At 30.7% G+C, this 11,629-nt stretch overlaps 1 long non-coding RNA gene across 1 annotated transcript; it reads right to left on the minus strand.

The window, feature by feature from the left end:
* Positions 1-6,128: 6,128 nt before the first annotated feature.
* On the minus strand, positions 6,129-8,201 carry LOC121230761 (uncharacterized). Its single transcript, XR_005928884.1, has 2 exons — positions 7,965-8,201; positions 6,129-7,099 (listed from the first exon to the last, which is right to left on the minus strand). It is a non-coding gene; the product is annotated as an uncharacterized lncRNA (long non-coding RNA).
* Positions 8,202-11,629: the final 3,428 nt, after the last annotated feature.

Genomic DNA, 11,629 nt, shown 5'->3' on the forward strand with positions numbered 1-11,629 from the left:
AATTTTATTTGTCATACTCCTATTGGAAAGTGAAATGAATGATGTGGAATCACAGTTTCATACAATCCCTTCAGAACCTTTTGTAACAAAAATATAATTAGATTTTTTTAATATTTAAATGAATATATAAAGTAAACAAATAATAATTTTGATCTAACTAATGATGGCTTCTCGCCACTCTCTCACTAGCCTTGAGTGGCTAGGTTCTCCACTGCCGGCGGAGTTGGAGAGAGCAACCAAAAAGGTGAAACGTAAAGATGTTTCCACGGTGTCTTGGAGATGGTATGGATAGGGAGGGCACTTCATTTAGGGATATTTTGATGGCTAAGGATGTGGGGGAAGACAAAGAGGATACCTTTTTAGATGATAGTGTTTTTGGATGGGAAATACACTGAAATTTGTTTTTCTGAAAGAGTATGTACATTCCTGGATTGATCAGAGCATGGGCAAAACCCTAGTGATCTGATACTTGGCCGTTCGATTGGGTATAGGGCTTTGTTAAGATGAAACGCTAGTTTATGGGAATTGAGCAAATCTTGATAACAGTTACTTTCTGGTGAAATTTTCTAAGTAACATGATTATGATGAAGTTCTTTCGGGAGGACCATGAATGGTTTGTGGGCATTATTTGGTGGTACAGCCATGGAGCCAGGATTTTTCAACGGAAGAAACCCAACCTTGGAAAATTCGACTCTCGGATCTACCAAACAAGTATTATACTAAGGGTCTCATTCGTTAGGAACACCACCATGTGCAATCTAGAACTGCAATTGTCCTTGATCAGTATTGACGCCATTACCCAGACATGTGAATACGGAGGCTTTACCAACAGTATGTTACAATTATTGACGTTTTGGTCACACCAAAGAGAGCTGCGGGAAGAACACTGAGGAGGAGAACAATGGGAAACCAAATACTCAACACCTCAATACACATACATAAACTGCAACAAGAGAAATACGTACTCAAAATGAAAATTTTACATCCAAACCTATTAACACAACATGAAATTGTAAAACATTTAAGAAAAAAATAACCTTGAGAATGAAACAAACACTTTAAAATAATTGAGGACAATAGAATGCAAATGGCAGTAAAATAAGTACTCACTTTTGTTTCATGTTCAAGAATACAAAAATATTATTATTTACGAAAATAGTATAATTTTCTCCTTAATTCCATTTATTGTTACATAAACTAGTTAACTTATGAACTCAATTGAATGCAGCAACAATACACTTTTGCGATGGAGTGTCCTGAGGGTAATACTACAAATGTTTTAAGGAGTATGCAAAGTTGAAAGAGCCCTTTTCTCGGATGGGACAAGTTGAATATTGATGGTACGCGTAAACCAATTATATGATCACTTGTGGAGGAGTTATACGGGATTGAAACGGGAAATGGATTGTCAAATTTTCTAGATTCATTGGTTCCTGTTCGGCATTGGAAGCGGAACTTTGGGGTGTTGTTGAAGACCTTTAGGTTGCCTGGTGGAATAGATAGAGAAGAGTTATTCTTGAATTGAATAATATTGACGTTGTTAATATGTTGACTGATAGTGCTAAGGTTGGAAAGCATAACTTGGGTCGCGAAGCTCATATGTACATGAAGAAGGAATGGGACATATGTACATGAAGAAGGAATGGGAGGTGACGATACAACACGTCTACAGGGAAGGCAATAAGCTTTGTTGATGGCTTAGCTTTGACGGCTTAGGATCAACCATTGCAATGTTTCGTTTTTTTACTTTCCACCCTATGCAATTTTTAATTTACTATATGCTGATGCTCATGATTTTGTAACACCAAGAATAATGTCGGCTTAATATTTATTTTATTTTTTTAAAATAAAAAATATTATCAACTCAATCAAAGAAAATAAAGCATTAAAATAGGGGAAGGGAAGAACCCAAAGCTCTCATCAAATTAATTACACACTTCAAAAATACCAAAACAACAATTCAATCTATTTCTTAGAGAAAAATTATTAATCTAAATAAAATTTATTAATGTTTCAAATTAATTTTTGTAAAAAAAAGCAATAAAAATAATAACATGTAACATTCCCAACTTATAAATAGAAGCAACAAATTCGAACTCACATCCTCTTATATTAGTAAGAGTACTCATGCCAATTGAACTAATACTCAATCAGTTCATTAATAAATAATTTTTAATAATAAAACAATATGGAATAATATTATTAAAACACATTATCCAATAATAATATAAAAGACACTAGATATTCAAATTTAATATGGGCTTGAGATAAAATATAATTACTGCAATTAATTTATGATTTTATCATTTTTTAAAAGAATTAAACATATTTTTTTTATTTTTGGGGTTAAAGTATAGTTTTACCATATAAAAAAATTATAATTTAATAATTTTAAGGGGGCTAAAATATAATTTTTCATTTTCGAGAGGCACGAGGCCCTTGCCTCCTCCTTTTGCATTTACCCCTAAGAAACATATACCCTAGATTCAAGTTAATCTGACAACCTGTCGGAGATTGAAGAAGGAAACTATTTATATTTGATTTGAAGATTCGTTACGTTTAAAATTATTTAAAAAAATTAAATTGTAGAAGAGAAGGAGAAAAAAAAACTTTTATTGGTACAAGCGATGCGAACGGAAAATGACATACAACAACGATATTAACAGCTCAGTAACATAAATAAAAACTTTCAAATAATTCAATGACTATTTTGTAACTTTCTAAAGTTAAGTAACAAAAACAAAAATTTATTAATAATTTAATAACCTTAAATATAGTTTACCCTACTTTACTTCGAATCCAGTAAAAAAAATATAGTAAATGTAAAAAAATAAAAGAAAAACAATTAAGTATTGGTTAACCGAAGCTGAAGAAAATTCGAAACTTGCAACCAATCCCAAACCTTATTTTACTCCATGATTCACTCAAAACCACTTAATAAATATATCAACTAAAATCCCATATAAATATTCCAATTCTTCCCACTTATTTTCACATCATTGAAAATTAAAAAAAATAAAAAATAAATAAAATAAATAAAAAATGGTTACCAAAAAAACCATTTATTTGGTAGTGTTAATGATTCTGGGTTTGATTGTGATTGCCCAAAGTGATTGTGTAGAAAATTGCTATCCAAAGTGCGTTCAAGATGTTCGTGAAAATGAAGGATGCAAACATGCATGTAAAAGATTTTGGTCCGAATATGCTGGAATGTTTTAATGATTAAGAGATATGTAATTTTGTTGTACGTAACATTATATTAAAATTTATTTTGTTATATAATCTTTTTTATTAGAGCTATAGAATTTTACTTAAAGAGATTTTGTAAAGAATATATAAAAGATTTTTATAATTTAAAATAAAATTTTAGAAAGGATATAAAATAACATGTAAATGATTTTGTAAAGAATTTCTTGCAATTGGTTTTTTAATTGATGTTTAAATTTGATTATTCAATTTATCTTAATTAATGTAAAATAAAGAAAAATAGTTGATACGTTACCGATAGAAATTTTAGACTCCATAAATAGGGATAAGAGATTAACAAGGGTTTTTAATGGTATTGTAAAATATTAAAAAGATAGACACATAACAATTTTTGAAAGTTACCTGTAAAATATAAAAAATATACAGTCAATGTACCAAATATTAACCCGTAAATTAATATATAAAAGATTTTGTTCCGAATATGCCGGAATGTTTTAACGGTTAAGAGATATGTAGTTTTGTTGTACGTAACGTTATATCAAAATTTCTATGATTATATCAATATTAAAATTTTTAATATTTTAATTAAACATTTTGCTATATGTTCTCTTGTTTTTAGAGCTGATAGAATTTTGCTTAAGAAATTTTGTAAAGAATATATCGAAAAATTTTATAATCTAAAGTAAAATCTTAAAAAGGATATAAAATAGTATGCAAATGATTTTGTAAAAAAATTTCTTGCAATTATTTTTCTAAATGATGTTTAGATTTGATTATTCGATTCAATTTAGTTAATGTAAAATAAAGGAAATATTTGATACACTATCAATAAAGATTTTAGACTTTACAAAAGGGTTAAAGGATTAATAAGGGTACAGTAAAATATTTAAAAAAAAAGATTGTTTGTGAAATAAAAAAATATACCGTCACTAACCCATAAAATAATAAATAAAATAATTTGTAAAAAAGAGAAAATATGATAGAATTATTCCCTCACTAATGTTATAGACTTGATAATTTGTTATATGTATTTTTTTAGTGAATATATTTTAGAGGTCCCTCTATTATAGGAACATGATAAAATTAGTCCATTTACTATTAAATGATTTAGTTTAGTCCTTGTATTATTAAAAAAAATCAAATAATGTCAAATTTAAATAAAGTTAATATTTATTTTTTAACAAAGTTAATAGTTTAAAGTTTTTTATAGTTCTGTAAATAAAATATTTTATTTGTAATTTAACTACAATTAAAAAAATAGTTTTGAAGATATTTGTTATATAATAAATATTAATTCTGTAACAATTGAGACTTGTTTAATTCTTTTTAATAATATAAAAACTAAATTGACTCATTTAATAATAGATAGACTAATTTAGTCCCTACCATATGAAAGTTTTTGTAAAAGTTAAGGTGGATATTTTTGTAATTGTAGTAATAATACTATTAATTCGTATATTTATATTATCTTTTTTCTTGACATAGTCTGCTTTAAAATATTTTTATTATAAATGTTTACATATTAATAATTCTCATGGTATGTATTTTGCACATTTTTATATTTTCTTAGAATAATAATTTTTTTTTACCTTAAAAAAATCATTTTACCTTTTTTTTTTTCTTCACACTTTTCTAGACCAGTAAATTTCTATCATTTGTAAAATTACTCATAGCGGAAAAGTTTTAAGTTTTCTATAAATGGTACTAACGTGGCATCCAAGCATATACATATTATTCTACATGGTAGTTAACATGTATTCACTGCTAATGTGTTACTATTTTGTCATATATACTATACTAACAATTAATTAAAATTTAATAAATTATTAAAACATAAAATAGTTAAAATTATTAAATTATAAAAATTGAAAAACTGTAAAATTGAAAAATTATTGAACTTCTCAAAAAATTAGATGTTATAAAAATAAAAAAATACAAATAATAAAATTATTAAAAAAATTAAAAATTGTAAAACAATTAGAAAAAATATATAATAAAAAAATTATTTAAAAATTATAAATATAAAAAATTGATTCATTCAAGCCAAACCCCTTACCTCAATAATCGATTCAATTTTTTTTGTTCAAAGCAAAAGAAATTTTGTGTGTTAATTTTCATAATTTTGATTATTGTTTTGAACTGCCACAAGAAGTTAGAGAAAAAGTGAAAATTCTTTCAACCAATTATGAGTAATTTGATAAACAATAAAAAATTAATAATTAAATAAAATATAAAAAATAGACTAAAATGATTTTTTTATATAATTCAAAATTGATAAAGATATTATATTTTTTATATTAATTATTGTATCTTATTTTAATTATTTTATCTATTAATAATTTAACCTCATTTTCTTGAATGATCTTAGACATGATCATTGAATTATTTTTGGGAGGGATACATATATCGTCCATTACCAAGGTTGCTTGTTCCCAATAGTATTACAAGACAATTGCAATCGGCATTACTCGATTAAAGTGTACCATTCTTTTTGAAAGCTTAAGTGTATTATGGTCAGCCGAATCAAATTTAGTTCGTAATGAATTTATGCATGATATTAATATCATACATAATTATTTAAATCTAAATTTTATGCTCAATAGATTTTTTTCTTAAAAACATCATTCTAATCTAATACTTTTATCTAAATCTTTTAAAGTTTCGAGCAGACTCTTAAAGTTGACCCTATAATAGGTCTAGTAGAGACTACTTTGTGACCTAATGACTATTGTATTTTCCACAAATTTGAACCTACAACACCATCCTTCAAACAACCAAATTGCAATGTATATTACTCAGTAGAATACATGTATATATTCGACACAAGTATCCTGAAATTTGTGTTAATATTTTTAAATATTAAGTCATTTTCTCATACCCATATTCAGATGTATCAAATATAATAAAAATGAAAATCTGAATAACATAAATTGCGGTAGCATAAAAACATTAACATAAATGACTCAAAATGTTGCAAATTTAGGTGCTCCATCAATGAGAGATGATTCTATAACATAAATGACTACTGTATTTTCCACAACTTGAACTTACAACGCCAACCTCATCCTCTCAACGAACAAAGTGCAATCTAGGTTACCCAAATTCGCAGTAAATGCTAGATACAAGTATATGTCCGACATGAGTAGTCTTACTTTTTCCTAAATATTTTAGAAGATGATACTCCCATATCCCTGTTAGAGTTTATGTCGGAGTATATTAGTCCAACTTTTCATTTTTCTCTAAGTATTTGTGCCCAACACCAGTGTCTAATGCATATTACTACATACTAGAGTCAGGCATATAACCATACCTAACACTCACACTCGAATTCAAGTAACATTGGTGTAAGACACAAATGTCGAACATAATTTCTTTTAAGAAAATGAAATTTTGAGTAACATAGAATGCAGTACCATGCAGAATTAACATTAACGACTCAAAATATTGCAAATTCGAGTGCTCCAACAAACATTATACAGATGAAGCTTGTGCTTTATTCTTTGAGTGCCTTTAAGAAATATGAAACAGAAAATGCTTACCCACCACTTATAGGAGGAATAATGGCCAATTCATCTTTGTCTTTAACAACAGCTGACTCGGTTGTGTATTCTTCATTGAGAGCAAGAACAATACACTGACGAATCTCGTCCAAGTTAGGAAACTTTGCAACAAGCTTGTTCAGACAATCTTGAGTAGTGCTACCAGATGAAACCTCCATTGATAACTCGGTCAACCCTGTTATATCTCGAGCTTTGGCGAAGAACAGCACCTTTATCTGAACGAATGATTCATCTTTGACAACTGATTGCACTGCAGGAAGATTATCCTCCTTAGTTTTCATGTTAACAATGGGACGCAGCACTTGATTTATCACAAATTGAACCTGTTGATGCTGCAAAAGAATAAAATTGACTTTAAACCACCATTAGTATTCGGGGAAAAGGAAATTCAAATCTTGATCTTCAAGCACAGATCATAAACCAACTACCAAGCCAGATACTGGTTCAGCAGTAAATATCTGTTAGGAACCTTGATTCATGTAATACTAGAACAGAATCATAAGTACATAAATCAGGTGAGCACTACATGTCAGAAATTCAAATTACGGGGTCGAAACACGAATTCAGTTTCTCTGCCATCTACATTCAAATCAATAGACGATAGCAGCATTCCGTTGGAACAGCAAATCAGCACCAATAATACACCAACTATTGATCCAAATATTAAGTACAGCACCGATATCTACTAGAAAGCAGGATTCATGAAATACTTGAACAGAACTACAAGTACATAATTCAGATGAAAAATAAAGATCAGAAATTTGAATTAATGGGTTGAAACATGATACTACAAGTATAGCAATTTCTATTCTTTACGCAATTTATATTTAAATCTGTTAGATCATCGTACATTCGTCCTAATATCCCTAAAGTATTGGGAATAATAGCATTTGTCTGCATAAAGAATCAGATGAACAATACATATCAGGGATTTGAACTAACAAGTCGATGGTTTTATACAGCAATCAGACCACAAATCGCCCCCCAAATAACCTAAAATTCAGCGCAATCCACCAAACTTACATAAATTTTCAAGATTCTAGATTATGAACTCATTTAGCAGGAAGGCGATTACTGAAAACTAAAACCCGAAATGGGTTTCTAAGGAATTAATCGATTATGCAAGGATTCAATTCAAATTAGATTGTAAATTCAGATTACAAAAGAGCAGTTGGGAGATTAGAAAGAAATCGATACCTGGAGAGAGTCTGAAAATTACAGGATTCAGAATCAGATCGAATATTGATACTTGATAGTGTTTTTAAACAGTAAATTAGAAATTAAAATGTTGACCAATGGTCTTAGGTTTGCTGCTAACACTGGAGAACTGATTGGTAGAGGATAAGAGAGGAAGTTATTTCTGAAGGGTTCGTCCAGGCTTAAATATGGGATTGGTGCAGACTACAAACATTAACGGAAACCATTCGTCAATTTAGTATAGGTCAGTTAAATTGGTTATACAGTGGGTTTATTTGATTATATTGATAATATTTTAGAATTAAATCCATCAATTTAATCCATTTAATGTTTTATATTTTTATAATTATTTATATTTTATAGTAATATATAAGTTGGTTAAGCCATATATTTATTTTAAATATATATTTTATAATATATTTATTTTAAGTCGGTTCAAGACTTATTTACGAGTTTAGTAAAAAAATTAGATCTAAAAAATAGCTTATTTAAAATACAAGTCAATTTTAGGCTTAAATATTTAATAACCTAATCCTAGCTTAGCTCGACCTATTTTTTATGTAAGTATTATACTATTTTTATATATTATATAAATTAAAATGCATGAAAATTAAATATATAATATATATAATACTACAATGTTAATACTAAGTATTAAAAAAATTTTAACCAATAAAAAAATGTAAAAAATTAATATATATTAATTAAAAAGAATATAAGTAATTTTTAAAAATTCAAAAAATATGAGTTTAGAGTGAAAATTGTATGAAATTATGATTTTGCGTCATCCTTTATCCTTTCCAACAAGGAAAAATCTGAGCCTTTTTCAATGAGGAAAAATCTGAGGTTGAATTACAGATTTATATAATCATTTCTCTATGAGTTTAAGTATTTTTAAGCATATTGGAGCTAATAAACAATTCTGAAATAATCATGCAATAAAATCCATAATCTGATCTCTCAAATGCTATTAAGGAATAAAGAAAATAGTTATGATTACTGGTAGTTAATATTAGCTGTTAGCAGTTAATTAGTTGTTAGTACTTAGCTTGTTTAATTCTGTATAAATACAGCAGCTGGTTATTCAGCTAGATATGATTGAATCAATTTTTCCTTCCTTCTTCTTGAATTGTCTTTCTCATTATGGTATCTGAGCCATAATTTTTTTTTTCTCTTTTCTCTTCTCATGGCAACTGAAGCTGTTTCGGGTAATGATGATGAGAATCGGCAGTCGTTTAATACTGCTGTTCATGCAGATGGTTCTTCACACGATCTTGGCAATGCTTCTTTGAGGAGGATTCAGCAGTTTCCTAAGCATGATACTGTGAAACTTGGTGAGCATAATTTTCTTTTGTGGAAGCAACAAGTTCTGTTGATTCTTGAAGGATATGGTCTGCATGAGTTTGTTCTTGGTACTGTGAGTGTTCCTCCACAATCAGTTGTTGATAAGGATGGTAATCTTGTTCCCAATCCTGAATTCTTATTTCATAAACAGCAAGACAAGCTGTTAGCCTCTTGGTTGCTATCTACCATTTGTGATGAGATCCTGGTTCATCTCACTGATGCTCGGTCTAGTTTTGATGTTTGGAATACTGTTGTCCGTCGTTTCGTTTCGAAATCCACTTTGACAGTCTCTACCTTGAGACACTCTTTGTATTATCAGAAAAAGGGCCAATTAACTGTGAAAGAATACTTGGCAAAGATTAAGAGTTTGTGTGATACTCTGACAGCTGCAGGAAATAATGTTTCTGAACAAGAGCAGATTAGTATTATTCTTGCTGGTCTGCCTGTGGAGTTTGAGTCGATTAGGATTGTGGCTTCTGCAATGAGGGTTTCCCTTGATCTTCTTGCAGAAATGCTCTCTGATTGTGAAGCTCGACAACAAGAGTTAGTTTCAAACGTGTCTTTTCAGGCTAATATTGTTCAGCAGCGTGGTAGCACTGATGACACCACCAGTAAAAGTGATAGGGGGTCTCGACCATCTTACAGAGGTAATGGAAGATTTTCTCGAGGCAGAGGTCGAGGAAGGAGGGAAAAGGTTGCTGCTGGACAGTTAACTGTGGGGCATGTCCCAGCTCAGGATCAAGTAGCAGATATTTTCACCAAGCCCTTGTCTGCTCCTATGTTTACAAAATTTCGATCGTGTCTCAAAGTTGTTTCCAAACAAGAACCACCAGCAGAGGTCAAGTAGCCGGAGGCATATTAAGGAATAAAGAAAATAGTTATGATTACTGGTAGTTAATATTAGCTGTTAGCAGTTAATTAGTTGTTAGCAGTTAGCTTGTTTAATTCTGTATAAACACAGCAGCTGGTTATTCAGCTAGATATGATTGAATCAATTCTTCCTTCCTTCTTCTTGAATTCTCTTTCTCATTAAATGCAATATATAATGCTTCATTTATATATATACTGATTTTTGTCAGATATCGCATTTACAAAATGAATAACAGTTGCTGACTTGCTGTCAACTCGAAAAATCTCTTAATCAAAGCTTAATTATGACACAATTTCTCCTTCTTCAATATCATCATACAGATCATTGCCTTTGGTTTCGTCTTCCCTGTAGTCATGTTTGAGGAACAAGCCTAGCCGATGCAGCGGACTCGGACCCCAAAGAGAGCCTCCACGCAGAATCAGGAGCTCCTTTTGTGTCTCCAAATTCAATCCCAGCTGTGTTTCTCATCTTTTGCAATGCAATCCTAGCTGCTTCTCTACCTCGATCCCGTATTGTTTTCACAGCTTGGATATGATCTTCAGTATCCTCATACAGATCAGTGTCTTCCTAGTAGTCGTGTTTGAGGAACAAGCCTAGCCGATGCAGTGGATTCGGACCAGAAAGAGAGCCTCCACACAGAATCATGAGCTCCTTTTGTGTCTCCAAATTCAATTCAATCCCGGCTGTGTTTCCCATCTTTTGCAATGCAATCCTAGCTGCTTCTCTTTCTCGATCCCGTATTGTTTTCTCAGCAGCTTCGATAGCTCGGATAAGATCTTGAACCTTTGCCTCCTCTTTACACAATCTTCGTAACAACTTCTTTTCATGTTGCTTCTTCACTCGATCAGCCTTCTTCCGTGACATTGGCAAGGGGATAGTAGGATGAGGAAATGTTATCAAGGCTTCACCAGATGTCTCATCTGTTACAGTTGCAGCAATCTTAAGTTGAGAGATGAGACGAGCATTATCCGAAGCACACTGTCGATCATACTCGCTTATTGCCCTGCATTTGTGTTGGAAATCCGGTTAATTGGAGGCATCTGCAGCTGATTTTCCACCCATTGATTCATGGTCTGGTTTAGTTCACTGACACTTAATGCTGCCACATGAATTGCATTTGCAGGCTCCTTGGCTCGATGGCAGTTCAGGGTCGCCAATAGATCGACTTCTACAATTACTGGTCATGTCTTTTCTTGCCAATTTCCTAACAGGATCCTGTCTCGGTTTAAGAAACTCAACCTTGTCCGATGAATTCAATGGAACAGTTAGATTTTGTGGATTATGATGCCAATAACCCTTCAAAGATTTCCATCTAGACTGAAGAATGCCATTCAGTTCTTGATCATCAAATGTTTGATGATTCAAAAACCTGCATGCAATCGGATATTTCTTGTGAATCATGCAAGCGTCCATCTTCTGCCTCTTTTTGTTCGGACCCCCGGTGGTCATC

Source organism: Gossypium hirsutum, chromosome A06 (assembly GCF_007990345.1).
Source record: "Gossypium hirsutum isolate 1008001.06 chromosome A06, Gossypium_hirsutum_v2.1, whole genome shotgun sequence".
NCBI lineage: Eukaryota > Viridiplantae > Streptophyta > Magnoliopsida > Malvales > Malvaceae > Gossypium > Gossypium hirsutum.